The sequence below is a fragment of the Lissotriton vulgaris genome, chromosome 5 (genome assembly GCF_964263255.1).
Source record: "Lissotriton vulgaris chromosome 5, aLisVul1.2, whole genome shotgun sequence".
NCBI lineage: Eukaryota > Metazoa > Chordata > Amphibia > Caudata > Salamandridae > Lissotriton > Lissotriton vulgaris.
The window spans coordinates 75916417-75944171 of NC_141693.1; the positions used below are offsets into that span (position 1 = coordinate 75916417).

The following is a 27755-nucleotide window of genomic DNA, read 5'->3' on the forward strand; positions in this document are numbered from 1 at the left end:
TTTGTGCAGTTTAACACCCCACTGCAACATTAATCAGATAAAAAATGGTGACTAGGGGCTGCCACTGTGGGCCACGTGCAGTGATTTTTAGTCATTTTTAGGTCGAGCACTCAAGACCTATTGTCATTTCTTATGTTGGGTTAAAGCCATCCCCCAGCTTTTTTTGGGGGATTTAAAAGTTTTTTATTAAAATATAAAAGAAGTGGATTATACATTTGGCAATTCTTATATACAGTACAGAATGTGGTACGCTTCGCCTTCATCTTCCCCAAAGAGGAGGGGAGAAAGAGGAAAGAGAGAGAAGAAAGAGAGGGGGGGGTGGCCTTAGTTATGCGTCTTTTGCTGGTTTCTCGTCGGCGGTGCATCCAGTAGCTCCCACATCTCGCTTTTCGGGTTGTGTTCCTTTGAGAGTTTCCCCGTAATGTTGTCTGCCCCTCTGAGAAAGGTGCCCCAGTTCATCCACGTTTTAAAATTTGCTTTGGCCGTGTTTTTCCAGTTCGTCAGGATTATTATTAGGGCAGCTGTGAGTAGTAGGTCTACTAGGTCTCTTTCTTCTTTGCTGTTTAGGTCTGCTGTCATATGTTCTGTGGCCAGGCTTACAAAGCTGATTGTTAGGTCTGTGTTGAAAATCTCGTTCAGAAAGCTGTTCACCTGCATCCAGAACTTCCTGACCTTCGTGCAGTTGAAGATGAGGTGTTCTAGAGTTCCTTCCTCTATCCGGCAGTTCCAGCAGTTGCCAGATTCTGTGATGCCGATTTTGTGGAGTCTTGATGGCGTCCAGTAGGCCCTGTGGAGGAGCCAGAATTTTGTCTGGGCTAGTTGTGGGGTTATTTTGTTTGTTGACGCTGAGCGCCACAGTTTGCATCGTTCGCTGTCGTTTAACTGCCTGCCTAGGAGCTGTTCCCATGTGTTAGTTGTTTACTTGTTCAGTGACGACATGGATGGGCTGAGGAGCCTGTATATCTTTGCCGTTTGGTGGCCTGCTGAGTGTAGGGTTTGCATGTATTTGATGATGGTGGGTTCTTCCTTGCATAGGTTTGCTTTGGTTATGGCTGTTATCCCCTCTCACCAGGCCTCTTCCTTCTAGCGCTAGAACCACTACTAGCCAGAATAAGAGACAAGGTGTTTTGATTTTTAGGAAGTTGTAGAGTTCTCGGTTAGGGAGTTTGTTTAGTTGTTGCAGGTTTTGGAATGTTAGTGGTAGCTGTCTGATTTATAGCTGGTTTGGGAGGTTTATTCCTTTCTCTATCCATGTATTGTTGTGCATTGTTGCTCCTTGATAGGTTATCCTTGTGTTGAAACAGATCGACTCCCATGTCGTTCCCTTCAGTTTCTGTGCCATACGCCTGTCTATTTTCATCAGTGCGTCCTTGGTGTATCTCAGTATCGGGTTCGTTCTTTGGGGGTGTCTGTTTGCTGTTAGAAGCGCTACGGGATTTAGCCCCCCCAGAATGTTCTTTTCCACCTCTAACCAAACAGGTTTGTAGATTTGGGTGTTGTCTAGCCAGGAGATCCTTGCCTCGCTAGGCAGGCTGTTTGAAAGGTTTTGAAGTTCGCTAAGTTGAGTCCTCCAAGGTCTTTCGTTAATCTCAGTTTCTGTATGTTGATTCTAGGTTTCTTGTTTCTCCATATGAAGTTATTTATGAGCTTGTCTAGTTTTTTGTGGAATGCGTCTGTCATCGGGAGCGGTAGCATGCTGAGCGTGTAGTTGATAGCTGGCGTTATCATCATCTTTATTGTTTCTATCCTGCCCCACCAGCTTATGTATTTGGGTGACCATAGGTCTAGTCTTTCCTTTATCTTCTTCAGGGTTGAGTCCTCATTGTGTTGTAGTGTGGATGTGAGGTCTCTCCCAAACAGCAGACCTAGGTATTTGAGTGATTTCGTCTGCCATGTCAGTCCTGAGTCGCCAAGCACCTCTCTGGTGGTGTGGATGTTCATTGGCTTGCACTCTGATTTGTCTTTATTGAGCTTGTATCCTGAGGCCTCCGCATATTCTCCTATTGTGTCCATGAGTGCCGTTATTGACGTTGGCGGATTGGTGGTCGTGAAGAGGATGTCGTCCGCGTATGCTGCCAGTTTGACGTTTTTTCTTTGATTTTTACGTCTGTTATTTCGTTATTGTCTCTTATTCTGGCTAGTAGTGGTTCTAGCGCTAGAAGGAAGAGGCCTGGTGAGAAGGGACAGCCTTGCCTGGTGCCTCTACCCAATGTGAGCGTTTCCGATGTGCTTCCATTTACCACCACTTTCGCTTTTGGTTCGTTGTACAGGGCCATCACCATGGATCTGTATTTGGCCCCTAGCCCAAACCTGCTCATGCAGTTGTTAAGGAATGGTCAGGAGACTCTGTCGAACGCCTTTTCCGCATCTAGTGCTATCATCACCGCCTGCTCGCTGCTGTGTGTTGTGTGGTTGATGAGATGGCACAGTAGGCGTGTATTATCGTTCAATAGTCTGTTTTTGATGTATTCTACTTGTGAGCTGTGGATGATGTTTGGTAGGACCTTGCTCAGTCTGTTGGCCAATATCTTCGCGTATATCTTACAGTCAACATTTATGAGCGAGATTGGTCTGTAGTTCTGCAGATATTGTGGGTCTTTCCCTTCCTTGGGGATTATCGTGATGTTTGCTTCACCCATGGACTCCGTCATCTTGCCTTTCTGTATGCAGTGAGTGTATGTTTCCGCCATTAGTGGTTTTAGTTGCTGGCTGAAGGTCTTGTAGAACTTCGCCGTGTATCCGTCTGGACCAGGTGCCTTGTTTGGTTTGAGCTGGTTGATTGCCGCTTCGATTTTTGTGTCCGTTATGTCAGCTTCCAGCGATGTTCTTTCGTCTGTGTTTAGTACTGGCAGGTTGGTGTTTTTGAGCAGGGTGGCACCGCCGTCTTCTCTTAGATTCTTGTCTTCGGTGTATAGTTCCTGGTAGAACTGTCTGAATACCTCGAGCATACCTTTGTTTGTTGTTTGGGACTTATTTGTTTTGTCTGTTATCGCTGCAATTGTGTGTTGCCTTTGTTTTGCTTACCAGGTAGGACGCCAGTTGATTCCCTGCTTTGTTGGCGGCACATAAGTTTACGGATTTGAATTTAGTTAGCCACGTGCCCGCTCTTTCACTTAGAATCTTGTTCAGCTCGTATTTCTTCTTTGTTAGCGTGGTGAGGGTGTTCTTGTCCGTTATGTTAGCGCAGTGCCCTCTTTCCAGCTGTGTTATTTCCTCTTCCAGTTCGCTGATCTTTTTGTTCCTCCCTCGGTTCATTCTTGCTTTGATGTTGATCAACTTCCCTCTTAGGGTCACTTTGAGGGCATCCCAGATGGTGCTTTTCCCTACCTCACCGTTGTCGTTGTGTTTTAGGTAGTCCTTTAAAGCGTCTTCAATTTCCTTCACGTTTTCTTTGTTCTGCAGGATGTCATCTTTCACTCGCCATCTTCTTGTCGGACTTTCATTATGTCTTCCGTTTAATAAAAGTGTGATGTGTGCGTGGTCAGAGATGGTTATTGGTGCGATTTCAGTTTCTTCAATTAGGTGTGTGTGTGTATTGGACATCAGTATATAATCTATCCTGCTGTAGGAGTTGTGTGGGTGCGAATAGAAGGTGTATTCGAGTGCGTTTGGGTATTGTAGCCTCCACGGGTCGGCAAGGTGTAGTTTGGTACACAGGTCTTTCAGGGTGTTGGTGTTATGAGATTCGTGGCTTGTTCTGTGCGGGTGTCTGTCTGTAGCTTAGTCCATTACCCTGTTCATGTCCCCCACTACCAGCATGAGGTCGTCTTGAGGTATGTTGAATAGCTTCGTGTCTATCTCCTGCCAGAATTTTTTGTCTTCGGAGTTCGGCCCATAGATGTTGGCTATGTGTATTCGTTCTTCTCCTTTAAGTAAGCTCGTTATTAGTAACCGCCCATCCTCGTCTGCGCTTGAGCTTTTTATGGTTAGGTTTGCTCTCTTGCTCAGTATGGTGATTACCCCTCATTTCTTCCCGTTTGCCCAGCTTTTGATTTGTTTGTGTAGTGTCCTTCAAAAATCCGCGTTTGGTGGCGTGGCCAACTGCAGAGGGAAATGGCCGCACAGCAGCTCAGCTCCGTTGTGACACTCCCGATCAATCCGTATTAAAACATCTTGCCCCGTAAAGAATCGTTTGTTGTGGAGTTTGCCTGGCCCTGATATCGCACCCGCCGACTGGACGGCTGTCTCGATCGCAGGTGATTGGGCGGCTGTAAGTGGTCGGAGCTGTTCGGCAGCATCGAAGGCCTGGGACGTGCCCTGTCGCTCCCCGGCCACGCAAATTAAATCTATGCCACGGCTGCGGCGGGGAGCCCAGGCAGGCGCCTGTTTTGGAGAAGCCGAGTTGAGATCCTCACACCGGAATTGCCATCTTGTGAGTGCGTTGCCCCAGCCGCTGATTCCAGACCCCAAGGCACCAGTACCTGCGTGCAACCTGTGCCGGTGTGCCAAGCGGGCAGCGAGCGGCCCGCATCTTCTACCAATGCAGAGACTAGGGCTCGATCAGAGCCGGCCATGGAGGCCCGCTGTGTGCCGTCTGGTCCGCGCAGCGATCCAGACCGCCCCCGCTCCAAAATCTCTTTGGGGAACACCGGGCCCGCACTGCCACCGCAGGCTTGGCCCCATCACCCTCCCTGGGCCTCAGCAACGCAGCGCTGTGCACCAAGGTTGCGGTGCATCTGATGGTGTCGTATTCTAATCTAGGACCCCGATCAACCCTATGACCTTATGCCCCTATGAGGCTATAATCCATTCATACCCCTATATTGGGATAAACGATCAAATGCAATATTCAGAAACTCGTCTCAGGCCTCAAACGCTCAGAGCCACATTTCAGAATCTCTTCCTCTGCAGCTCATTAGCAGATGACATGGCAGAAGCCACTATCTTAGATTCCTAGATTAACACTCCGAGTTCTTCAACAAGATAAAACTCAGCAACCTGGGAAATCCCCGCTTGCTATGTTTTGATTAGTAATAGAACTCTAATGAGCACTGAAAGACGATCACTTCCTAGTGACATCTTTATTGACGTCTTATGTCCAAAAACGTACGTCAAACAAGGCACCTTTCAGGTATAAATATTACCAACGTTGCTTAAGCAAAGGCTGCCTCCATGACATCGACGATAGCGATGGTGTGGTGAACACAGGAGCAGAACAGCTGTCCCCTGCAGAGCCCAGCAAATGCAAGCTGCCCATGGACGCTGCCCCTCCTCCTCCTCGACGCGCTGAGAGAGACGCTGTCTTTTCTCCTGCCGAGAAAATCCAGCTCCGGCGTTTCCAGCCTATTCTTGCGAGTGACTGGGATATCGAGTCCTGGAAGGAGATACAAGACCTCCAACATTCTTTTCCAGAGGTATGGTGTTGACTAAACCCTTTGAGATAATTCTTGAAGCAAACCTTGGCAAAACCAACTTAACTTAAATTGCTACTTACTCCCTTCCACGTGTTAGGCTTAGGTCAGGTACACTGGGGTAGGCGTAGTTAGAAGCACCAGTTGAGTATGTTAGCCTAATGTATATATGAATGTATATATTTTATTCATCTTAAACCATTGTATGGCTAAGAAACCATATCAATGCTTTTACAGTATTATTTCGCAATCCTCATTTTACTGTACGCACTTTTTATATTGACAAGTCTTGCAATTGTGGCAATTCATTTCTCTTGTACGAGAAGAAAGACTGTTCAATAAATAATACCTTTTATTGAAAACGCCCGTCTCTCTATTCTCTACATATTGGTGAAAGTAATCTGCACAAAACTTACTGAGTAAAATAACTGTCTATTGTTTCACACGACTCTAGAGTGACTCTTATTCTAAGGAGCAAAGCTGTCATGTTTGCACGGTTGTTGGAAAACTGAATCCCTTCTTGTCTGTACCAGGGAAGCTGATCACTTCCTATTCAGTCAAGAAAGTTTCCAGTGACCTCTGAGCTAGTTGGTAACACACCCAATTAAGTTTAGCATAGTCAGTGGAGACCTGGAAGATCCGCACTTCTACGTCTATAGTACTGTTTATGTTATTCCCATGCGCAGGGCCTATTGGGAAAATAGGAACTACACTACATGGCGCCCAACGTTTGGTAAGGCGATAAAACTAACGCAAGACATTAGAGTAACTCAGTCGTGCATTTTTCACTAAGACCCTTTCTCCCGTAAATACTCCAATAGACGTCTGGAGTGGGTGAAAGGTTAAAATCCGCCCGACCTTAGTAGGAAGAGATTCCTATGTAAAGCTCTGGTTTATTCAACGTTGAAGGATACAGTGTTCCAAAATATTGTGCACCTAATCTTCGTCTCATTGGAGACCTGCTCTGCAAAACCTGCATTTATACAATGCCAGTAGAAAACAACGGAACTGATACCGCAGTAAATGCGACTCAGAAGAATCCCGATGATACAGGGACTACTGAACCGGGTGCAAAAGTCATCCCGGTCAACATAAGAAAAACTATAACGTCAAAACTTATAGAAAATGGACTGACCACACAGGGTGGCACAGTCGTCTTCATGATAGAGGCTCACAAATATCGGCAGACAGAGGTATTCTATTCTTGGATAAAATTTCCAGCGGCAAACGCCGCAACACACGAGTTCCACTACTACATAGTAGGGGATCCACCGGATGAGTACGCTCCTTTTGAGGAGATTGAAATCCCATTAAAATACCAAGAGCACCTGCTCTGGTTTAAAGGCGCCCTAAAACACAATGATCATATTACCAGGCTCGGTCCACTAGGTAGACCAGGAGCAACGTGGCCGGTTCTAGCCAGCTACACACCACATCCTGACATTGAAAAAATGTCAAAAGAGGAGCTATTAGCACAGCTAAAAACATTAATTAAAATACATAGACAATTAGTCCAATATGTAATGCGGACTGCAACAGTCCAACCAGCTGTTAATGTTCCACAGCTGACCCCTCATCAGGGGAACACAATTAAAATTACACCACAGAACATACAATCATGTCTTGGTAAAACACCCATAAAACGGGAACAAATTCCTTTCTGGTTAGCGCAGAAAATTACTCAGATAGAGGCAGTATTTCCGAATACTACCTCTATTGAGAAACACAGAATTCTGACCATCTGCCTTCCAATGGGGGTCGCACCACACGTGGAGGACTGTGACACTTGGGGTACAGTCTTTGCTTCCATTTACACAAAAACACATGGTGTTCCGTCAATGGCGGTAATACCAGATGTGCTAAAACAGATTCAAAATGAATACGGTCCAGAACCTACTTTGACTCTTGGTATGAAATTACTGAAAGACTTCAAGCAGGTCTCGGCTATATTATTAGCCAACATAAAAGGAGAAGCAGCATCTGTGGCGATCCGCCAGAAGTTGAAGGAAACCGATATAACAGATCAACCAATTGAGCTTGCCAGAATTATAGAAAAATGTTATGAAGAATTAGGTAGAGACAGCTTGGGTGGGAAACCAGTTAAACCCCAACTGCTCGAAAATCCTGAAAAATTATTTATTAAAAATAATTCAAACACTCCTAAAAAGAGCTGGGATGGAAATAAACAATCCAATCCCAAGGAAAAAGTTTTCCAGTCCAGAGGAAGGTCTCCTCGACGGAGGGAAAGAACTCAGACTCGAGAACACCAGTCTCCCCAGAGGGAGCCCTCTGAGAAAAGATATAACCTTAGAAATAGGGATAATTTGAAGAAGCCTGATAGATATCAAAGTATTGATACACGTCCCTCTCGATCTTTTTCGCAGAAATCGGAAAGAAGAGGACGGTCAGACCCAGGAGAGCACACCAAGTCCAAAGACAAGGAACCTGCTCAAAGTAAAAAGTTACAATTTCCAAGAAAGAAGGTAGCCAGTGTTAGAGTAATCGAACATGCCGAGAATACTGAGGACACAGTTGAAAAACGGGGAGTGGGCTCAGACAATGTTAGACAGTGCAGCAGAAATCAGCATAGCTCGCAAGATCCTGATGAGTCATCTGGAGACAGTGGACACGAATGAATACATTCAAGTAGAAACTGCCGACACCAGAGTTAGCGAACCTCATAAGATATACGTAATAACATTGCGTATAGAGGGAGATAAGACTAGGAAAATAAGGGGTCTATTTTGGGATAACCTCTCAAAAGGCTATGACATCCTGTTAGCTGAGAAAGATTGGCCCCCAGAGTTTGTCAGGGAGTGCCCTCGTGGCGAAGATATGATTATGCCTGCCTTCTCAAATCACATTCCGATTCACAAGAAATATACTTATGCAAGGAAATGGGCAGTGGCCCAGGCACCAGCATTATATAAAAACCATGTTGGATGGGATGAGGACTCTCCTCCTCACAAAATCCAGTTAAAAAATCAACCGACTGCACAAAGGCAGTACCCAGTTAAGCAAGAACCTAAAAAACAAGTCAGGGAGATTTCAGATCAACTTGAATATCAGGGGGTGATTGAAACATGCACCTCTCAAATGAACAATCCTTTGTTTCCTGTCTCCAAACCAGACAATTCATATCGTCTAGTTTTGGACTACAGACACCTTAACTCATGTTGCAAAACATTTGCAGTACAAAATTCGCATAGTGCTGCACTAATGAATAACATCGTTCGGAAAAAATATAAAACGACATTAGACATTTCTAATGGTTTCTTTTGTCAATATATTGCACCAGAAAGCAGGTACTTGACCGCTTTCTCAATAATGGGGTCGCAGGAAAATTTCTGCCGACTCCCACAGGGGTTCAAGAACAGCCCAGGATTATTTTCAGCCAGAGTAACAGAGTTACTACAAATGTATGATGATGAGGCATTATCTTATGTCGATGACATCTATCTAACGGATGACGACTTGGAAACTCAGTTGATAAGAGTGAACACCATAATACTTGGGTTCGCAGCAGAGGGTTACAAATTCAACTTTTAAATGTCAAGAATTGCCCATCTGACAGTATTATTTTTAGGATACGAATTATCAAGTGAAGGAAAAAGCCTAGCGGACAACTTCTTAGAGAAGTGCGCTGTACTCCAAGCACCGAAAACGCTGAAGAACTTACAATCGATTCTTAGGCTTCCTGAATTTCGGAAGAACTTACATTCTAAATTATGCGGAGAGGGTTAAACCTCTCTACGAACTAATTAAACCTGATTTTAAGCCAATCAACTGGACTCAAAAACACACAGAAATTTTGTGATCACTGCAAACAGACATGTTAGCAAAAACAAAATTAGACACATGTGATAACACACGCAATCTTGTAATCCGAGTCATCCCAGGAAGATGCGGATTCACGTACCTGACCTCTAATGAGGGAGAAACGGTACCAATCGCTTACAAATCGCATTTGTACACAAAAGCTGAAATAAAATTCAGTTCAACTGAAAAAATTCTAACTGCGGTTCAGACTGCTGTAGCAAAAGAAAGGGCCCTAGCACAGGGTAAACGAATAATAATCGTTACACCCATACCGGCTTTAGAAGCGGTAACTAAAGCAAGCATTCCTAATGCTAAAGCTTTACATCCGAGATGGATACAATGGGTTAATTCTCTTGCTGCAACAGACGTAGTATACGAATTTGATCCCAACCTAAAAACACAGGAATTTTTACAATATGAATATGAATGTCCTCTGCCAATTGAAATCCTGCCTCTAGAAGAATACGAAAGTATCATATATACGGACGGATCAGCACAAACCGCAGTTGGGGGTAAACAAGCTTACAGTGCTGCGTGCGCGATTGTTAAAGGTCGTTGGCACAAAGGAAAATTTAGACCACTGGTCACTAAAACACAATTGCAAGGAGATTGTTCAGCTTAGCGAGCAGAATTGGTAGCATTTAAGATGGCGCTAGAAAATACCGATCGCGAATTCCCCACACTTATTGTGTGCGATTCATATTATTGCGTACAATCTTATAATGAATACTTGCAGAATTGGGTGGAAAATGGTTTCAAAGATGCAAAAGGTGGCACAATTAAGCATAAAATGCTTTGGGAACAAGTAGTTCTCTTACAGAAGGAACTACAAAAGACTCACGTGATACACACTCTGAGTCATCAACGTGATGGCGTTCACGTTGTAGGGAATTCATTGGCTGATGAAGCCGCGAAGGCAGCTGTGCAAACGGCTTCCGTAGCAGCGATTACTCGGTCACAAACAAAAATAGACAGCGACATTCTACAAGCTGTCAGTGCGTCAGTAAAGTATGATAAAAAAAACACTCCCAAAAGGCTTTCCAGAAAAGTACTCGTATTTTACAGATACGAATAATGTTCCTTTTGCTCGAATCCCTGGAGTGGGGGATAGAGTAATTCCAAACATGGAACACAGGTTAGGACTAATTAAAGCGGCACACGAAGGGCTTGCTTCTGCACACGCTGGCGTTTGCGCAACAATATCACTATTAAAACAGAGATATTGGTGGCCTCGCATGAGAATACAAACTAAGAAGTATGTATTAGAATGCGAAATATGCCAAAGAATGAAAGTATTAACAGTAAAACGACCAGCGCAGACTCCCCTTCTCATCTCGGATAAACCATTAGCATGTGTTTACCTGGACCACTGTGGTCCCCTACAAAGGGACGGCAACTATAAATATATCATGGTCGCAGTGGATTCCTGTACGAGATTCATATGGATGTGGCCCCAGCGCTCGGCTGACGCCAGAACGGTTATAAAAGATCTGCGAGTCTTTATCGGCACATATGCAATTGCCATGTTCCATTCTGACCAGGGTCCTGCTTTCGGCTCTCGAGCTTATAAGGAGGCCATGGCCAGCATGGGTATTGAATTGCGGTATTCTTGTCCGTCACACCCCGAAGGGAATAGTGTGGTAGAAAGAAAAAAACGGGACATAAAGCAATCTTTAACAGCGAAGGTATTAGGTTCGGGTGCTGGGTGGGTCAAACATTTAATAAGTGTCCAGTTAAGTCTTAAAAATTTGCCAAGAAATTCTCTAAAAGGTTTCAGCCCATACGAAATATTGTTCGGAACTAGAATGCACATTCAGGACTTAGATAGTCAGGTATCAGTGGTAGAAGAAAAGCAAAGAGAATTTGACATCAACGATCGTTTGCCTGTTTTACAGGACTTGAATGAAACAAGAAAATCCTTAAGCAACATAAAGTTAAAACAACAGCCAGCTACCACTGACGAGGCACCACCAGCCCCAGCAAGGCCTGTCTGGATTCCAAAGATTGGGGATCTAGTCAGAGAAAAAATAGCGGTGAAGAAGGAATTTGGGCCTTCTTACAGAAAAGCAGTACCTGTCTTAGCAATCAACGGAACAAGAACAGTAGTACTACCGCCCCTTGCTGGTAAAAAAGGAGAACAGAGTTGTATCAATCGACCTGGTAAAACCACAAGCATGTGGCCTATAATCAACAGTAGGCCCAGTGGACTCCCGAGAAACGACAGAATACCCAAATTTGCAACAATTCAAGAGGTTCAAACTGAAAGACTAATCACATTTGATAAACCTGCAGTGCACAGAGAGGGACTATGCATTAATGTCATGGAACTCGTGCCTCTTGAAACACAGATTGAAAAAGTTCGTCATGAAACACCAGTCTATGATGATGTGGCATCAGAACGTGCTACCAAAAGACAAATTGAGAATACAATTCCAACTATTGACAGAACTGCCTCTGGCTACTTCATCAATTTCGATAACTTTTCTGAAGATCCAAGCAACCCTGAAGTAACGCCAGAACAAAAGACTTTTCAAGAAAAAGCGACAGAACTCTTTCATCAACTGAAGAAAATCTACCTTATTTCTCCATGGTCAGAGTTTTGGTTTGGTTTAGGTATATTTTTCCTCCTGCTTTGGCTCATCATGGTACTTTGTTTGGGAAAATTCATTGAGGGAAAATACAGTTCAATGGACACAGCAAGTCAGAACATCAACTTAGTCCTGAAACCACACAAATCATCCCACGTGACGAAAAGAGAACTATCAACAGTAAATGTCACAGCCATTCCAATACCCGGCGGGGTAGTATGGGACAAGACTGGCTATGAAATATATGGCCCGGTCGAGATCCTGAAGTATCCTCATCAATTCAAGGTTTCATTAAGTGACTTTGTAAAACCAAGTACATTTTCTGATGATTGGGACTTTGAAAGTATTAATAAAATGATGTCTGATTTAGTAATGTCAGCAAGATTTACAGAACATGATTATTTACAAGGTTCATCTAATTATGAAAATATGTATTGCTTCTCACATTATGGAGACCATTACTTACATAAATCTGCACAACCTACAAATGTTTTTAAGTATAACCAATTGGAACATTGTGCTACACCACCTAAAAGCAGTTCTAAAACATTCTATGAGAAATTCAAGTACTTCTCAGGGTTTAACACAAGTGATGCAGAAACGTTTTATTATAAACTGTTGGATAAAACAGGGACGAAAACAATGTTGACAAATACTAAATTGATATATTCAGAAGCATTTTATGAAAAAATGATGACATTTGGTTTTGATTTTTGGAAAATTAATATTGAAACAAAAACAATCTGGGGTACAAGAGATTGGCAGGTACAAGGCCTAGAAGCATTATTTCAAGCCTGCATGATCCCAGAACAAATATTGTTCTTAAATGACACAATTCAACAAACAACTTGTCTTGGCCTAGCTAAGTTTAAAGACCTTAAAAAACCGTCTATTCCAAAGCCAATACCTGATAATGCAACCACAGATATTGAATTAGACGTATCACAAATTTTACATTCAAACAGAACACATCCTGATTGGAAAAAGTGGTTAATCTGGCCTACTGACACGAATAACTGTCAAGATAGATTCCTGAATAAAACACAGGGGTTAGCAATGACCAGACCAGACCCTAGATACTCCCAGAGACAACATCCAGGGATAGTAACAACATACAGTGTAGGGAAGCTGTGCCTTGAATGGCTAGAAACATCCACACTGGCAGAAATTAAGCAACACTTATCTTTACTTAAAGATGGTGCTGATTTGCGCGATTTCATTCTGGGACCACGCAAACAGCGTCAAAAACTTTTCATAGCGGCAAGTGTATATGCGGCATACGAGGCTTGGAAAGTCACACAAATTGAAACAGCAGAAAAAATACGAGAAATTGATCGTATTAATTTGGAAAAATCACTTTCTGTTGTGGACAATGGGTTAATGACTCTGTCCTCCAGAATATATTCACTGGACAGTATTGTATCATCTGCCATAGATATAATAGACAAAGACTTGCTAAATGTTACAGCATGGCCAGTCACAATTGCGTTCTATTGTACAGTTAGGCTGGACGCTGCAAAGTCTTCGTTCAGGCTATGTGCCTTGGCATGTTAAATAACTGACATAAATCATTGTCCGAGTTGACTAACAGTGTGGTTTACTCTTTATTGACATTAAATGTTGTAAATATGCGCATAGAGGCATAGGTAAATTCTCTTTTCTCGCTTGGCATGTAATCAGCACAGCGTCACTGTTTTCCATCTTTAACCTTACTGATAAACAAATCAGCTTGGCACAGAAAGGAGCAGACTATACAATCCTGAGCATCGAAAAACTTGAGAGATTACCATTGACAATGTCAGAAAGTCCTGTCATTGAATGGATAGCACACGGGATTATCACAATTCCGATAACAACTTTCCGATTTAAGAAATGCCTTGAATATATACCGACTGGCCAGTATGAACGTTTGGGTAAAGGGTACATTAAGTCAACATGGAAATTACCATATACACACAATTGCTACAGTGACAACAACAAAAATGTATTTCTTAGTGGTGATAATTGCAAACATTCACTGAGCGGTATACTTTTGTGCCAGGATATTAATTTACACGGGGCTTGTGAAGGAAATTCTAACAACCTTTCATGCCACCAGCATGTCACACCTGCAGCGCAGATAGAGCCTTTCTTTAGGCAACTCTCGAATGGGAGTTACATTCTAATAACGGATCACAGCTGTTGTGGCCTTATGCCAGGGAAAGCATATCTCGTCCACGTAAATTCCATGGTCACTTGTTGTATGCAAGCTTTGTTTCCAAACGGCCATGAAGTCTTGGAGACTCCCTTATAGCCTCGTCTGAATTTCTCTTCTATACGAATTGATACTTTAAGCAGAATGAAGTCTGTGCTTTTACAGACAACAGTGCCCATCACGTCATCAAAAGAGACGTATGATCTCCTAGTTGCAAGGACGGCTACGGAGATACATGACCTTTTATCAACAAATTGCCCCGTGCATTTCACAGAAATGCTTAGCCAAATTCTTAACATGTCTAGCGCCACAAGCATCCCAGGTGTATTTAAGACGATTTGTACGGGTCTCTTGACACCATTCAAAGCGATTCTGGGAATCATTCCCAATTTTGTCCATTCAGTCTTTGGCGGCATCCCCCTTATTTTGGGACTTGTAACAGGCATTTTATTTTTGACCCTCCTGCTCCGATATGGCAAGCCAAAACTCAGACATGACTCCAGCAGGAAGGGAAGAAACAATCCTAGCAATACGCTACCGGGACAGGATAACTAGAGTCCTTGGATTGGCCAGGCTGAGAGATCTAAACATGACCTAGTTCCTTTCATTCCGACCTATATGGCAATCCTGCATCTTGCCTGTGCTTCGATGTATGCTATGCGGAGATGAATACGTGTTAGACACCTGTCTTGCACTTCCATCAGCAGTACCAATGGATATCGATACTTTGCTCAGTCCTGTAACGGCTCACGCATTGTGTTGTCCCCAGCGGCTACCAATCCTGATGACGGCATTCGTTGAGACTCCTGTGCTACGAGTAGGTGGTAACAGTGGAGCGAGAAACAAAAGCAACATCACCCGGGTACGACCTTCTGTGAGCATTGCTGATCCAAACTTTGATGATAGCAATCATTCTCACACCTGCCAAGTTACAGCGTTATCGAACTTGGTCGAACTGTCACCTGATTTTGTAGACCAGTTCTTTGAGAGCCTGTCTGATATGACAGCCTGTCTGATATGATGTTCTCCACAGAAACAATAACTTTTGAAAAGCGTTCCCATGAACTCTGAATTCGGCCTTCAATTTTGATCAACAGAACTGCTGGAACTCTCTTCCCACGTTCACCATGAAATTTTTTTTGAATTGAACTTTTTCGAGATATTTACCTTTTTCTGGCACGTAATTCTTTGCTTAAAGTAGACCTATTCATAAAGAACAGAACTCCTATTTTTTAGTAAATCTAGAGACAGAATTACTTTACATCAGCCTCAAGCTCATTTTACAGCAAAATGCATTTATATGTGATGAAATTATCTCGCCCTTCTTTTCTGTATTAAGAGATATTTCATGTGTAATTTTTTTCGCAAAATCGTTCACTAATTGCATATGATATAATTTTTGAATGATTTCTATGCTTAAAGACGTACAGTACCGATATTTTCATGTATTTTCAAAATGCACCATTTCGAATGCGAAAATGTATTTTGGGGTGGGCAATGTTACGCATGCATCTTATTGCTCTAGTTTTTAGTAATTTGATGGACATGAATTTGTGGAGTGGGTGTCGTATTCTAATCTAGGACCCCGATCAACCCTATGACCTTATGCCCCTACACGGCTATACTCCATTCATACCCCTATATTGGCATAAACGATCAAATGCAATATTCAGAAACTCGTCTCTGGCCTCACACGCTCAGAGCCACATTTCAGAATCTCTTCCTCTGCAGCTCATTAGCAGATGACATGGCAGAAGCCACTATCGTAGATTCCTAGATTAACACTCCGAGTTCTTCAACAAGATAAAACTCAGCAACCTGGGAAATCCCCGCTTGCTATGTTTTGATTAGTAATAGAACTCTAATGAGCACTGAGAGACGATCACTTCCTAGTGACATCTTTATTGACGTCTTATGTCCAAAAACTTACGTCAAACAAGGCACCTTTCAGGTATAAATATTACCAACGTTGCCTTAAGCAAAGGCTGCCTCCATGACATCGACGATAGCGATGGTGTGGTGAACACAGGAGCAGAACAGCTGTCCCCTGCAGAGCCCAGCAAATGCAAGCTGCCCACGGACGCTGCCCCTCCTCCTCGACGCGCTGAGAGAGACACTGTCTTTTCTCCTGCCGAGAAAATCCAGCTCCGGCGTTTCCAGCCTATTCATGCGAGTGACTGGGATATCAAGTCCTGGAAGGAGATACAAGACCTCCAACATTCTATTCCAGAGGTATGGTGTTGACTAAACCCTTAGAGAGAATTCTTGAAGCAAACCTTGGCAAAACCAACTTAACTTAAATTGCTACTTACTCCCTTCCACGTGTTAGGCTTAGGTCAGGTACACTGGGGTAGGCGTAGTTAGAAGCACCAGTTGAGTATGTTAGCCTAATGTATATATGAATGTACATATTTTATTCATCTTAAACCATTGTATGGCTAAGAAACCATATCAATGCTTTTACAGTATTATTTCGCAATCCTCATTTTACTGTACGCAATTTTTATATTGACAAGTCTTGCAATTGTGGCAATTCATTTCTCTTGTACGAGAAGAAAGACTGTTCAATAAATAATACCTTTTATTGAAAACGCCCGTCTCTCTATTCTCTGCATATTGGTGAAAGTAATCTGCACAAAACTGACTGAGTAAAATAACTGTCTATTGTTTCACACGACTCTAGAGATTGACTCTTATTCTAAGGAGCAAAGTTGTCATGTTTGCACGGTTGTTGGAAAACTGAATCCCTTCTTGTCTGTACCAGGGAAGCTGATCACTTCCTATTCAGTCAAGAAAGTTTCCAGTGACCTCTGAGCTAGTTGGTAACACACCCAATTAAGTTTAGCATAGTCAGTGGAGACCTGGAAGATCCGCACTTCTACGTCTATACTACTGTTTATGTTATTCCAATGCGCAGGGCCTATTGGGAAAATAGGAACTACACTACAATGGCGCCCCCGCAGATTTCCTCAACGCCATTGCAGTGAATTGGGCCCAGAGCGCAGTCCTCAAAGCCCTGAGTGGATCTTTTTGGTTTCTGGGGAGCGCGCCACAACAGCACAGTAGGGACTGGAGCTTGCACTGACGAGACGGCCTCACTTTGGGGGTAAGGCCGGGGGTCCTGCATGATCATTGGTTCAGGCTTTGAGGGCGACGACTACACCCGGACTCGTCCGGGCATTAATGTGATAGCCAAGTGAGCAACGGCTACACAGAATCTCTGCACGGAGGGGGAGTTGGACTTCTACACCCATCCATTCCAGGTCCAATGTTTCTTTCTATCCAAGACTTTCTGCAGGGCTGGGCAACGGCCGGCGGCTGTTGCTCCCTTTGAGTTCCTGGTTCACTCCCTCCCCCCTACTCCATCGGTGTGGGGCTCTCCTAACATATTGGTGTTTTCTAGTCTGGACTATGCTGGCGGAAGCTAACAGGCCACTGTGGGCTTGATCCCACAGCAGGATGCCGTGAGTAGCTGGCACAGCTCGGTCTCTTCTCTGCTACACCACAACTACAGACTATACCATTGCGAGTGGCCGCAGTGGCTGAGGCATGCTACAAGCGAAACTAGACCACGCCTGGCAGAAGGGCCAAGATGAAGCGCTACCTAACCCCAAACCCAAAGGGGATCAACCGGACCCCACTTTGCAGGACATCTTAACCAGGGTCGGATTGGTATCACAATTTGGCCCGGGCACTGATGAAAAAAGTTGCCCACATTCAAGGGGCGTGGCCTACAGTTAAGGGGCGTGGCCTACAGTTAAGGGGCGTGGCCCACATTCAAGGGGCGTGCCCTTTCATGAAACACTATTTGGTTACTCTTTGAGGTCTAATTCGTACAGAAATATTTAGTAAATTAAGCCTTTTAAAGCTTACAGAGCAAGTAACATTGGTAAAGATTAGGAGCACTGCAGTTGCAGTCTTAACGCCCTGCACAATGTCGTTAGATACTCTTTCCCAACCAGCTATGTCCTAGACTCTAATCATCACATAAATCAGAAATCTAGTACAAAGTCAAGGAGAAAGGGTAAGACTGGAATCTCTGGGAACAGAACATGTAATAACAAAAGTAAGAATTCACAAATGAGGAAAAGGCAGTCTGGGGTGTAAAGAATGCTGAAAAAATGTATTTGTGCAATCTAGCCATAAATTTATTTCACAGCCAGCAGGTGATGTCTATATACAAAAAACACAGTTTTATTCATATCTGTTGTTGACTTCAAGTCTGGGCCATGAGGAGACTGAGAATTACACAATTAACCATGAAAATGATAGAAAATCTGCAAAAAGGAATTCGAACCTGAACATGCTAGAAAAGTGAATTCTTCTGCACAGAGAAAGAAGTGCCAAGTTTGCTAATTTTGCTTAGGCCTCGAACAAGGCTTCGCTTAGAATGAGGCTAAACAGCTCTCTTTTGAGAAAGCACATTACACAAAGTCTTAGACATGTCCTGAAATCAACACACAAACATGCCCTCTCTTGAGTTAGAGCTTGGCAGTGTGGTGCATCTGGTTAGAAGAGTAACTAAATAGAAAAGGCAGGGTGAACACTCTGTAGTTCTGTATGGGAGGGTCAGGACTAGGGTGACCAACTGGCATGGGTGCAAATTCAGGATGGGGAGTGTAAAAATCCAGGACAAATGGTCAAAATTCAGAACAAAACTTCTGGACAAAAGGTAAGTTTTACAGACTCATCAGAGGAGGTTGCGCATTATTATGTAAGTAAGTAAATAGACAACCATTTAAGCACTAGTCAAAATAAGTGTATATCAGGTTGAACCAATCGTGCACTTCACGGTTTTTCAGTATGCACGCAGCTTTAATCAACTGTGCAGGTCTTTTTGTGATATTTCATATGATAATAATCTATATATATGGTTACAGACTGGGTTGTCCAGTCTGATATTTTGTTTACAATTCATGGTTCTGAGCAGGCATGTTTGGTGAGAGAAATGGTCGGGAAGATCTGCTTGGATAGTCATTGTGAGATGTAAAGTGGCAAACATAAGATGCCGCTAATCCAGATCCAAACATATTCAACCATTTTTAAACCTATCCATCATGTATTCTTCCATCCATCATTTCACTCATCCATCCACCCTTTTACTCATCCATCCATTATCCACCCATTCATCCACTCTTCCACCCATCCATCCATCCATTCACTCATCCATCCATTTACTCTTTCACCCATTCAGCCACCCTTTCACTTACTCATCCATCCACCCAGTCACTCATCCTTCCACACATTCACCCTTGCAGTCATCCACACATCCATCCTCACTTTTTCTCTCCATCCACCCTTTCACCCAATCCATCCCTTCACTCCTCCATTTAGCCATTTTCCCTCTCACCCATCCAGCCATCCTTTCACTTTCCTATCCATCCACCCAGTCACTCATCCTTCCACCTATTCACCTTTTCAGTCATCCATCCTCCCTTTCTCTCTCCATCGACCCTTTCACGTAGCCATCCATCCTTCCTTCCATCCACCCAACTATCCATCTACTCATCCACTCATGTATCCATCCATTGACCCTATCACTCATCCATCCTTTCAATCATCCATTCATCTTTTCTCTCATCCATCCTTTCACTCATCTATCCAATCTTTTGCCCATGTACCCTCCCCTTCACTCACTCATCCATCCTTACGGCCACCCTTTCACACATCTGTTCATCCATTCACTCTTTAACTTATCAATTAATCAATCCATCCATCATTTCACTCATTCATCCACCCATTCTCTCTCATCATCCATCCATTCACCCTTTCATTCATCCATTCACCCTTTCACTGATATGGACATGTTTTTATAAAGTGCCCTCTTTAATTGTCCTGGTCCCTTTCCAGAATCATAAAGCATGAACAAATGGTTATTTTTTATAGTTGTTTTACCATTTGGCAGTTTTATATAGTGTAAATTCAGCCCAAGACAAAGGCTATTTGAGTTCTATTCATGAGTACCAATTACAGTACACATGATCTGATTTTTTATTTAAGGGCCTGGGCGAGGAAGTGATCTGCCCAGAATCACAGGTTGTTGAGCAGACGCTGGGACTCAAACTTGAATCCCCATCTCTGCAACTCTGGCGTTAGGCCACCTATGCCTATGTACAGACAAGGAATGAAAGTGGGAGGATACTGTTCTTTCGCAGGACACAAGGCCAAGGTGACAATGGCCTACATGCTGAGCAACTGAAAAACCAGCAAGGCTCTTTCCATCACAAAATTATTCAAGCCCTTCATGCACAAGAGCACCTGAAAAGCAGCAAAGCCCCTGCTATTACTAACATACTCAGCCCTCCTCAGACCTTCAGCTCAGGAGCACATGAACAGCAGTAAGGCCCTTGCAATTTGTAAATTAATCAGCACAAAACACAGCTGCTGGATCATCCACAGTAGCCAGGGGGGGCTAAGGTGAAGATTGTGCCTTTCAAAACATCACCTGGCCCCCACAGCCAGACCCATTCTTCCTCGCCCACTGTGCCCTGAATGTGAGGGGCTGTGGGCGAGGTGTTAAGACTAACACTGTTTCCCTGGCTGCGTGGGCCCCAGGGGGGCCAAGGTGAAAATGGCTCAAAAGGCCTGAGCAACACCTGGCCCCTAGGGAGGCCGATTCTTGTAAACAATCACCCCTCCCCAGCCCAGCCTCGGCGTGATTGATTTGCAGGGCAGGGGGTGCAGTAGAGGCCACAGCTGATAATCGCTGTATGGGTGCACAGTGAAGCGCTTTCATTTCTGTCTCTGCCTCCATGCCCTCTGTGGGCCGTTTTTTTTCTCCCCTTTCCCAGTCGACAGAGAGCAGACAGCAGAGAGCACTCTCTGTGGACTGGGAACGGGGAGAAAAAAAAAGGCCCACAGAGGGCACTGAAACACGGCCCTTTGGCCGATGCCCTAATGCCCGCAGTGCCAATCCGCCCCTGATCTTAACTGCTATAACAACGGTGCGCACCTCGCTGGAGGCACGCATTGACACCATTGCCACAGAGGTCTCTTTGATCAGAGCAGACATGAGGAAGATGCCTGAACGCATTAGTACAGTTGAGGTCACCACCAAGGAACTGGCGAACAATATGGACCTTCTCAAAAGACATGTGACTGACCTCCAAACCAACCAGGAAGCACTAGCCCTGCAGGTTGACGACTATGAAGGCTGCATGAGGCGTAATAACATTAGTATTTTTGGGAGGACCGTATCTCCCTGAATGCTGACGACATTCTCCTCTACCTCGCCTTCCCTAAAACTTCATTGCATGTAGCTCTCGACATTTTTACGAGCTTTGGGAAAAACTCTGGGTATAAAATCAACTGGAGCAAGTCTCAGCTGTATGTTCTGCACGGGGACCCACCCCACCTCATAATTGCCCCATCCAAACAGTGCAAGCGGGTTTTAAGTATCTGGGAATGTTTATCACCTAAACTTCGATACAAATACAATCTCCTCCCCCCACTCCAAAGATTGAATCGTGATACCGCGAGTTGGAGGGTGTTGCCGCTATCACTTCTGGGAAGAGCTGCGCTCTTTAAAATGATGGCCTTGCTGTGCTTTCTCTATGTCCTCCAGAACACCCCGGATTTGGTTCCAGCTAAATACTTTAAAGAAATCGAGAACATTCAGAAGGAGGTGCTGTGGGATGGTAGACACTGCATTGCTCGACACAAACTCACACTTGGGTGGTATGACGGAGGTATTGGGCTACCAGATATTAGAATATACTACTGGGCAGCCCACCTAGCAGCTGTAAACCACTGCTTTTACCGTCTGGGAGATCATCCCGGGTATAGAATGGCTAGGTGGATACTTCCGGTGGGAACTTTAACACAGTGCTTTACTCCAAACCCCACAGATACCTCCTAACAGGACCAACAAAACACTCAGTTCAAGTCTGGCATACAGCAAACTGTAGCCTAGGGTGGGACCACAAACTCACACTAGCCACCCCATTGTGGGACTCTGAACAACTGGGCACCCTGGGGAGGTCAAAGGGACTTGACAAGTGGGATCTCATAGGGATATCACAGATCTGCGACCTGTGGGAGCCAGGCACAGTGGTGGTGTTTGCTTCACTCCAGCGTACACACCATCTGGCAGACGCCGACACTCCCTCCAATCAAATCTGTCGGAAGGTACCTCTCCCCTAGAATCCTCTCCCTTAGAGGACAGATTGCTAGACGGTTATCTAACGGGTAAAGTAATCTCCCTTACCTACAAAAAACGTATTAATAATGTTGCAGATCCCCTGGTTATACTGAGGGAACATTGGGAGAGGGATGGACTAGAGCTGGGCGACGAGGAGTGGCAGGAGGCAGTAGCCTCCCCACGGGAAGTGGCGATTTCATCTAGACTACGCCTTGTCCAACTAAAAACTTTACACAGAGTATATGAATCCGGACCCCGATTGGCCAGATGGGCAGGGCGACTGACGGACAGTGTAAGAGACGATGTGGCCTAGAGGGTTCATTTATGCACAATATTTGGGAGTGTGAGTATATCCAAGATTATTGGAAGAAGGTGTATGACTGTATGAGTGAGGCATTGGGAACGGTTATCAGGTCTGAAGCAAAGATGTGTCTCCTGAATGTGTGGGAACCCACTGATCCTAATAGTAAAGATAAGCTATGGGCAATCCTGGGTCAAATGATAGCAAAAAGGAACATTGCACAACAATGGGGTGCAGTAACACCGCCGAAGATTAGAACCTGGAAGGTGGATGTGGATTGGTGCATGCCCAGGGAAAAAACTGTTTACGTTGCGCGAGGCTGCCCTAAAAAATGGATTGCTATCTGGGCCAAATGGAATGCATATCGTGGGTATATTTGTGAGCCTCCTGTTCTTCCCTCCCTAGATGATCCAACATCCCCATAATTGTAATTACTCCTCATGTCTTAATATAAATGTGCTACAGAAAATGTGTACCGTCAATTCTGCATAACGATATCATTCAAGTATGTAAATGTCTAAAGGTGTGACCGTCTGCTGTTTAATAAAAAAGAATTAAAAAAAAAATCTTGCTTGCCAGTGGTCAGTCCTGCCTCTTTGTCCCTCCTTTCTCTCTTCCTTTCCTCCGATGCAGCAGGGACTAAGTACTGTCTCATTCCGCTATGGCTCTTTATTTGTTCTTGGGGGGACTATCTTTTTCTTGGTTTCCTGGTCTGTCACTGTTTGCCTGTGTTCAGCTTTGGAGGCAAAGCTGCTTACATGTGAATATATCGTTCCTCCCTCCCATCTCCTTTTAATGCTAAACTTGTGTCAGGACTGCCTTCCTCTCTGTTCCTGCCTCTCTGTGATTTTATTCATTCAGCTTTTTTGCACTGTTCGATGTTTACAGCAGTTGGGTTTGTTTTTGGTAGGATATTTGGTTAATTTTGGGCTTCCTTTTAAGGGAGATTGGGTTTGTTGAAGATGTGTTTGTGTAAAGGCATGAGTTATAGTAGCCCTTCACACTCCTCCATGTGCTCCCTCCCATTCCTATCCAGAGGGTTCTATGGAGCATGGGGGTGGCAATAGCTGCAGCCGCGTAGGAGGCACCTGCATTCACAGATTAAGCTCAGAAACGGTTCGCTGTGCAGACGTTTTGGTTGTGTCATGCTTTAAGGTAGAATCAATTCCTTGCTTAAAATAAGCTGGTGTGCACTGAATCACGTTCTCAATGATGTCCTCTGAGACGGGGTGGGGCTAACAGAGAGCTTTCTGTGAAGTGGGGGAGCTGAGGGAGGAGCAGCGAACGGATACCATTTCTAGCCTGCTTCTGTTTTTTGCGCCAGTGTTCTGTGTTTTTTACTGCTATTACAGCGCCCAGGTTCGGCAGCATCTCTTCCTGCGGCTGCGCCTCTGGTTCTGTTTCTCTACTCCCCCACATGTTACTTGTTTTCTAAGTTTGAGGCTGTACACTAAATGCACTAGGCACCAATATTTGCAAGGTGAGTCTTCCTTCCTCAATCTCGCCCCTTCCATGCCATCCCTACAGTTTTTGTTTTACATAGCGGGAATTCGATCAAACAGTAGATTATGTGATTTGTACCGAATTACTGGATGCTTGAACCTCCAGCCAGACCCAGCTTCACAATCGGCCCGGATAACTGAGCTCACCAATTATCATACGTTCACTGTACAACACGCAGTGCATTGGGAGGGAGGAGTGGGGGGGGGGGGGGGGGGGGGTATGAGCAGACCACAACCAGCTTTTTGTGTGAAAAAAGGCCGCTTTATTGAAACAGGTGCACATTGACAAATTATAAACCTCGGCAAACGCCTTACAAAGCTAAGCCTCACTAAATAACACACTTCCTTAACCCCTGATCCCCGCCCCCACCCCTAAAACGTCATTGACCCTGCCCCCCACTCATACATTACATCATTACAAAATACAAACACTGCAAATCCTGCATAATCGTTTAAACTTAACAAATCCCCCAAACTATTAACAAACTCCCCTCCCTGCTTGCCCCTTAACAAATCTTGGTCCCCCAACCTATGGAGCCACCCCAAGAATTTAGCCTGCCCAACTCACCCTGACGATGACACAACCAAGCAAATGAACAACCACAATCGTGCCAATCCTGGCAAAATCACCACTGACCCCCGCCACCCAGAAAGCGGGGGGGAATTAACCCCCCCCTTTCTGCCCCCCAACCAAGTAAAGAAGGAATGAAATAGCAGTGTTGGATGACCTAACTGGCAAATTTCTGTACTTTCAACCACCTAGATAGGACTTTCCTCAGCTCCAAAAGATATAAATCCTTACCCATCCTGGATAAATGTACACCTTCACTCCGAAAAAACTCGACAGCATCAAATCGAATGTCTCTGTGAATCACTCTACCAAAACCGATACCGCTGCAAAATCTAGAAATTTCCAAGTTTATCTTCTTGCGTGCCCTATCAGTTGCCTTAGGTTTGATTGCGCCTCTCCAAATCCTAGGAGGAACCAGCTCCATCCACAAAACATGGCAACCTGACCACTGTTTCTTCAAAAGTGAAAGGTCTCTCTTCATTGCTCTTAACAAAACTACTCCTTTCACCCCACACAAATCGTTTTCACCCAAATGAATTAACAGTACATCTGGGCACTGGCCCCCAACCAACCACGAGTTAAGCGCAGGAATCAGCTCCCTCCATAGCATCCCTCCTTTTCCCTTCCAAACAACTTTAAACAAGCGCTCATTAAAACCCAGTAACGACCCAAAATAACTTCGGCATGCTCGAACATGAGCCCATTTAATGAAAGAATGCCCAACAATCCAGAAGGGCCTTTCCGTCACACGGGGGCCGGCCACAGAACCTGAAACGAGAAAAGCAGTATCAGACTTATGACAAAGCGGATGACGCAAGCGCCCCCCCCCCCCCCCAACGTTTCTCACATAGCGCTGAAAGCAAGTAGAAGACCAACGCCCCAAGCGCATAATGTCCTGTCTAGACCAACCCCGATTGTGTGCTTCGGTTGCCGCCCCAATCCTGAAATAATGAGTACCATACTGAGCCCCATCCAGACCGATACTCTGCAAAGCCTTACGAAGCACCATGCGTAACTGGTATTCCGTGACCCGTGACCCATCAGCATGCTGAAAAACACTGACCTCAACGCCCCCCCGGATAACACCCACCAACGCCGGGCCCACTGTAATGGGCATGTCCCAGCAGGAGAGGACGCGACTAACCAAATCCCTTTACCCCTGCTCCTCTAGTCTGTTTTAGATTTAGACAACCAAATATGAACTCCCCTGTCCGACAAGTGCACCTCCCGCCACCTTAAGCCCGGATTTAACTTGGAACCCAACAACACCGAAACTCTGAACGCCCCGAAAAACATCCACACCATGAGGGTAGCAAAGAGGCATGCCTCAAAAGCATCTCTGCAAACTAACGGCAAAGCTTCCAACACCCTAGCTAAAGTCTGCCAAGACAAGGGACTCCGGACTGCCCGCTCTGCTCCCCGCTCCCTAGCCCAACCTTCCAACATTCTCCTCCCCACCTCCCCTGCAGAAGGAGAGTAACCCAAAGTAGTTTCCCCATAAATGAAATGCCTGCTAGCTTTCCAGATATAGTAACTCTGGACAGGCCTTTGTCCATTAAATAAAGTATGAACTGGATAACATCCTCAGACCGCCGCCATCCAGGCTCCCGTTTGCAAGCACCTGACGCCACAACTTCCCTCCAAGCCAGTGCATAAGCGGCCCGAGTAGACGCCGACAATGAACCTACCACCTGTTGTACGACCCCACGTTGCCTACATACCACAAATGGTCCGGCATGGGGGTCGGTGTCTTGTCCGCGTCCTTGGCCAGCCCATGGAATCTCTCCCACTGTGAACAAGACAAAGCATCCGCAATGTCATTGTTCACTCCGGTGATATGCAAAGCCCTGAAGCTGATGTCAAATCTGAGGCAACCTAACACAAAGACTCGTAGCAACTTCAAAATCTGTTCATCTCTGGTCGACTATCTGTTAATGATGTCCACCACGGCCATATTATCAATCCTAAAAAGGACCTTCTTGTGGGCTAAATCCTGTCCCCACAAAGTCAATGCTACCAACACTGGAAAGAGATCCAAGAAGGCTATGCTCCTCCCACCATCCTTCCACTGGTCTGGCCACTTCTCTGCACACCACCTGCCCTGCTAATAAAGGCCAAATCCTTCACTGACCGCGGCATCTGAGAAAATATGCACGTCCCACTCCCAGTCTACCTCCCTGGCTAAAGGAACGCCATTGAAAGACTGACCACATCGTTAGATCTTCCTTAACCCCATCTGACAGATGGGCACGGTGATGTGGCAAATGATGACCGGACAGTGCCCGACCCAGTCGTCTACCGAAAGTCCTCCCCGCCCTGACCACCCTACACACAAAGTTAAGATGTCCTAGCAGAACTTGTACTTCCTTCACTGTCACTTTTTTGTTTTGCCAACATTGCCACCAAGAGCTCCAACATCTTCACCTTCTTTTCAACGGGCAAGCGAGCCTACATCGCCACTGAATCAATCTCAATTCCTAAGAAAGACATGGTTGTACAAGGACCCATTGTCTTCTCTGGCGCCAAGGCACTCCAAGTTCCTCCATGAGCTCTTGGAACGTGTCCAGGGCTGCCAGGCACTCGGTGGAGCCCGGGGAAACAACAAAAAAGAAATCATCCAAATAGTGTGTTACCAACTCATGACCAGTGCGCTGAGTAAAAAAACATTGCAAGAAGGTGCTGAAAGACTCAAAAAGAGCACAGGACACTGAACAACCCATCAGCAATGCTTTGTCCACGTACCATTTACCATCAAAATGGATCCCCAGAAGATTCCAATCATCTGGATGGACTGGAAGCAATCTAAATGCAGATTTTATATCGCATTTTGCCATCTCTGCAGTTGTGCCCGCGGTCACTACCAGTGACATAGCAACGTCAACCGAAGAATATGACACCGAGGCCGTCTCCTCATCAATGAAATCATTAACTGAAGACCCCTCTGGCCATGATAGGTGTTGAATTAACCTGTACTGACCCACCTCCTTCTTGGGGACTACCCCAATCGGTGACACAATCAAATCCTCCAAAGGCCAATCATCAAATGGCCCTGCCATCCTCCCTTCCCGCACCTCCTTGTTCAGTTTTTCTTGCACCACTTCTTTTTGTTCATCAGCAAATTTTAAATTCTTTGACCAGCGCCGCAGCCGCGGCCCGTTGAAACCAAGGTGAAAACCCTCCTGAAAACCTTCCAGTAGCTTCAGCCCTTCCGCAAATTGCTCTAGCTTAACCGGAGTATGAACCTTTGGGCCCAGTCCCCTGAGGACCTTTACCCCCTCTGCTACCCTGA

The 27755-nt window shown here is 44.9% G+C and overlaps 1 protein-coding gene across 1 annotated transcript in view; it reads left to right on the plus strand.

Moving 5' to 3' along the window:
- LOC147710229 (E3 ubiquitin-protein ligase TRIM39-like) overlaps window positions 1-27755 on the plus strand; it is a 255116-nt gene that overhangs the window by 607 nt on the left and 226754 nt on the right. The gene's annotated exons all lie outside the window — the stretch shown is intronic.